This window comes from Galeopterus variegatus, unplaced genomic scaffold (assembly GCF_000696425.1).
Source record: "Galeopterus variegatus unplaced genomic scaffold, G_variegatus-3.0.2 Scaffold10308, whole genome shotgun sequence".
Classification (NCBI taxonomy): domain Eukaryota; kingdom Metazoa; phylum Chordata; class Mammalia; order Dermoptera; family Cynocephalidae; genus Galeopterus; species Galeopterus variegatus.
The window spans coordinates 6,111-11,332 of record NW_007736419.1 but is presented as its reverse complement, the minus strand read 5'-3'; the positions used below and the strand labels follow the sequence as shown (position 1 = coordinate 11,332).

Genomic DNA, 5,222 nt, shown 5'->3' with positions numbered 1-5,222 from the left:
TGTGCATGGCCGGGGTCTGAACACCCACCTACTTGAGGGGGTGAAGGGAGAAGAAGCCAGGAGGAAGGTCTTACCTAGGTAGAGAGGGGAAGCTGGTGCCTGTCCGCTTTCTGGGTCTTTAGAGGGTAGGAGAGGGGCCTGGGCATACTCGTACATGTCTGTGGACACGCAGTCGGGGGTGGGTGCATATAGGCATACAGGTGGCAGAGGGCAGATGTGTCTTCCTGACCAGGTCTGGAGGAGCGTGTTGCAGGCAGTCAGACGGGCAGATGGCAGTGTGGTCAGATTCCCTCATGTCCTCCACATGGCTGGTGGGGTCCAGACATCACTCCCTCTGATACCACATCTGCCCAGGCCCCTTCCTCTTTGGGCACCCTTCCCCTGCCCCCACAAGCTTCCTCTTTCCCATCACATCCTCCCTGGGCCTTGAGGGGATTGACAGCCACTCCTTATCCATTTCTGCCACAGGAGCTACTCCAGGGCAGCCCAGGCCCTGCGCACAGCTGCCTGCCCCATCTGCACGGCAACCCCTCCTCGTCCGCCTGCGGCTGCACGGTGCTCTTCTCTCTGTGCAGCCTGCTCCGCGGCTGCGGCTGGGCCTGGGATTCCGAACTCGACAGTAATCAGAGCACTGAGGGGGGCAGCCAATGGTGGCTCTGGAAGCATACAAACCCCCCTAGCCTGAGGCCCCTGCACCCCACCCCCATGGCAGGCAGTCTCTGTCTCAGGCAGCACTTCCGCAGCCCCAACAGGACATGGGCTGATGGCTCAGCCTCCCGCCATCTCCAGGCAACTTCTTGTTTCCCTGTTGCCCTGTGCCAGCCCTGGTGTTGTGCCCCTCAGCTCCACCCCCAAAACCTTCCCAGAGCTCCATCCCAGCATCTCAGAGGGGACAGGATGGTGGACATGATTGCCAGACTGACCAAGAGGCAGAGTCGGGCCCTGCAAGCACAGGTAGGGGACGCTGACATTAGGGGGCGAGCTCAGCCTCTGCTGGGATGGCAGAGAGGCCTCTGGGGTGCAGGGGCTCCCAGTGAGCCTCCATCTCCAGCCCTGCTAGGAGCTGGGAGAGCTGGGGTCTGGAGCAGGGAGTCTCAGGGAGGAGGGGCACGACCCTTCTTTCTTCTTTCCTTCTCAGAGGCCCTGCCTGTCTGAGAGGGGCAGCAGAGAGATGCTGAGAAGTGGTCAGCTCAGGGCAAGAGGCAGGACTGCCACCTACCTGTGGACAAGGGGAGGGAACTGGAAACAAGTGGAGAGCCACTTTGGGGACATGCTGGGGGGCCAGGTGGCTGGGTGTGGGTACAGCCGGGACCCTCTTGCCTCTGTCCTGTGGCCTGAGGTGAGGAGGCCACTTCCTCTTTCCCACTCGGTGTCCCCTATGTCTCTAGGATACTACACAGGAGTCCTTAGTGCCATCATTAGGACCCTGCTCTGGGTCTTCTCTGGGCCTCCAGGAGTGGGGGACAGGGGTAACAGGCCCTGCTGTAACCCTTGAAGGCCAGAGCATGTGGAAGGCCTGGCCCCACCCAGCCCCAGGAGCCCATCAGAACCCAGCTGAGGCTCTGCCAGGAGAGGAAAGCACCCCTATCTTGGCACAGTGTGGGCTCTGTGGAGAGTCTAGAGTTTGAAGAGGCTCCAGGATGCTGCAGTTCAGTGCCCTCCACAGGGCTGTGGCATCTCTAATGGGGAGTGGGCTCGGCCTCCTCTGTTCCACCAAGTCCCCCTTGCCCCCCGAGGCAGTCAGGCTTCTGGGACAGCCACAGTCCTCAGAGTGCTTCCTTCAAAGGGGTACTGACCTGCCCCCATAATATGATTCTGCATCTTCTCTTCCTTGTGACAGTCTTGTCACTCGGGGGACCAAAACTTCTACCTCCAAAATATCCTCTACCTGCTGGGACTCCCTGTGGACTCGGCCATGGCCAGTGGCCTGCCAAGTCCAAATCCATGCTCCAAAGAGCCTGGCTCCTTCCTGGCTTAGCCAGCCCCCATGGGGCCTTCCAACCCCTGCCCCAGGGAGAGGCAAGGCCACTGCCTCAGTGGCTCCAGCTGGGTGGGTAGGAGATATGTCTGGTTCATCCACCCTCCTCTACCCACTGCCTCCATCCTGTCCTACCGAGGAATCTCCTGTTTCTGTGGCTGAAACCCTCATTCTCAAGTAGTTCTTGCTCAAAGCTACCCCCAGTCTCTCCTATAGTGTCAGTGTTATAGCAGAGTTTCAAAGGAGACACACTCAGAAGGGAGTTATAAAGATTTATTCTGGCCGGGACCGCAGCAGCCAATTCAAACTGCGGCACGAAGCCTGATTTACTTTTGGTTTTTATGCTTAGTTGGGCGCGATCGGGTGATTGCTTGTTTTGTTTTAGCCAATGCAAGCAAGCCTTGTGTACATAAGCTAATTTTTGCAGTTAGCATTTGGCAGGCACTCAGGGACTCAGGGACTCTCTGACAGTCCTTGGTCAAGACTTTCTGACCCCCCTCCCTATTATTCTTGAAATGAACCAAAATAGATGTTTTTACAAAATGATGTTATTCATGTTTAACCTTGAGCCATCAACTAGAGACATCCTGCAAAGCTAAAATATGCAAGTTATAGCAAGATATAAAACTTTTCATACAGACATTATTTTGAATAAGCTTTAGGTAAGGCCTTCATTACTCCTGGGTACAAGGGCAGGAAATATGGTTAAAAAGCTGGGAGCTAGCAGCCTGTGGTTTCTTGCTTACACGAACACAAGCCTGTGATCACAGAGCTGTAGGGTACAGAAATATTCAACAGCTTGTATTGGAACAAGATGGGCTAATGATGTTACCCGTAACATCAGGAGTGTGTGTTTGTTGCTGAAGTTTGGCATAGGATTGACTTGGGTACCAATAAGCAATAAGTATTTCTGGCAAATTGCCATATTCTTCAGGGCATTGGCCCACTGGCTGGGGGCAAATGGATCCTGGGTCTTCCTCTCAAGAAACAGTCACCTTTTGGGGCAGAGAAGGTGGGCAGATGCATGGACAATTAATTGACCACCAAGGCAGAATGTCATTGGGCCCTAACAGAGTGACAAGCAGAGTGCCAGCAGGTTAGACCTCTGTCCAGAGAGGTGTGTGAGCTGAGCGCCAGCAGAGGAGCAGGATCTGGGTAGGCAGGGAATGAGAGAAGGAATTCCCAGTGAGGGGATGACTGGAGCAAAGCCGTGGAGGTAGGAAGATGCCTTTCGTGTTGGGGGTGGGTGGGTGGCCTGGTGCGTTTGGAATACAAGATGCCATGTGAGGGCTGTGGTGGGGGAAGAGAAAGGGGAAGTGGGGTGGAGGGTCCCATCTCAGCACACAGGAGCCTGGAAAAGTGCGGGTGGGGGGAATGAGGAATAGATGGATTGGTGTCCCCAGCTCTCCCTGCCCACTGCATTCCTGGGGACAAGACACCCTGTCTCAAACTGCACACCCCCTTCTCTGACAGTATTTTTGCTTTCCTGCTGAGAAGTGATCATCATTGACAGGCTGCACCTTTCATTTACCATCCCCCATGCCCCATGTGCATGCACGTGCACTCGGGGTCAGTCCTTCCAGGGCAGGGATTTGCTGCCATTTGTTCACAGCAGCATTCCCAGTGCCTACAACAGTGCCTGGACAGAGCAGGCAAACTTTGTTGGACGAATTGATATTTTTTTAGGTATCTGCCTACCTTGAGCAGAACGAGCTTCCCTTTTGAGGAGTTTACAGCTCAGTGAAGGTGTCACAGTTAACACAGGAACTTCTATGATTTTTAAAACATTCTACTGTACAAAATTTTGAGGCCATAGAAAAGTTTAAATTAAAAAACAAAATGAAAAACACATAACTCCAATAATCAAACTGCCCAGAGAGGACCTTTGTTAGCATTTTGGAAGGTTTCCAAAAACACAAAACTGGAATTATGCAACCTCTACCATTCTGAAATCTGCTTTTCCCCTAGAGCATTATGTATTCTTAGAAAATAGAATTAATCCCTGCATGCTATTCTGTTACCTGGAGTTTGATAATGTAGTTATCTATCCCTCCGGTGGGCTGATGGTGCTGGGCTGGGTGTGGTGGGCACACTGGGGGGAACTTGGGAATGGGCTTGAACCTGGCACCTGTGCTGAGTCCGGAAGCAGGAACAAGAGTCAGCCAGGTGAGCAAGGGGTGGAGATGGTCCTGGGCAGGCTACGAATGAGCCGAGGCCTGAAAGAGACACAGCAGAGAGGGTGGGGATCTCTAGCAAAACGGTGCTACTGGAACTTGAAGTTCTCAAGGCAAGAGGTAAGGAGTGGCAGGAAATAAGGCGGAAGCACAGGCAGGTGTTAAACCACTTGGTGACAGGTATCTTGCGCCTGGTCAAGGGCTTAGAGATTGCCCAGTAGCCAGCAGGGAGCCATGAGGAAGACACATTCTGTGTGACTGAACCCCCCTCCATCCCCACTTCCCTTTGGAGGGGAACAGGGACTTCCATTTCTTTGTCCCTCCATTTGCCAGCCCATCTGCCTGGCATCTCTCCCCCTCTGTTGTCTGGAATTGATTCTGACATCTGCAAACTCCACTTTGGGAAGTTCCAATCCCAGAGCTTTGTCTGGGGTGGGAGCTTTCAGCAGGGGCTGTAGAATACAGCAGGGTCCTGAATGAAGACCAAGAAAAAGGATGGGTCTCAGGCCATATCTTTGTTCCTACCCAACCCCTGACTTACCTCTGTGAGTGCCGAGCTGTGAGAACTGGTTTTATTATCATTAATAAATAATGTGATTGTCCCACCATCTGGGGCACTAAATACTCTACAAAGCACTTTCAAGAATATTTCCTCATTCTCTCTACACTACGATTTCTGGAATGGGCAGAGCAGATCTTTTACACCTAGGGAAACTGAGGCAGAGAGGTCATGTGTCATGTTGAAGGTCGCCTAGGTGGCAAGTGGCTGACTCGGGACTGTGTTATCCCGGGGCTCCCCTAAAAGTTATGTCTACCTTCCTCCCGCCGCAGGTGGACGACCGACCCCCCAGAGCTCGTGTATGCGAACATAGGCAGCCTCGGGCCACTTAGCCAGGCGCCACAGCAGCCCCCCGCCCCGGCCCATGAGGGAGACACACAGGGACGCGGGCACGCGGCGATCCTACTGCTACAACCTGGACATGGGCGTGACGACGTGGGAGTCGCCTTTCGAGGCTGCCGAGGGCGCCACCAGCCCAGCCACCTCCCGGGCTTCGGTGGGCAGCCGCAGG

The 5,222-nt window shown here is 54.1% G+C and overlaps 1 pseudogene; it reads left to right on the top strand.

Annotated features, from left to right (window-relative positions):
- Positions 1–897: 897 nt before the first annotated feature.
- The window catches only part of LOC103609921, a 9,805-nt pseudogene continuing 5,480 nt past the window's right edge, over positions 898–5,222 (top strand).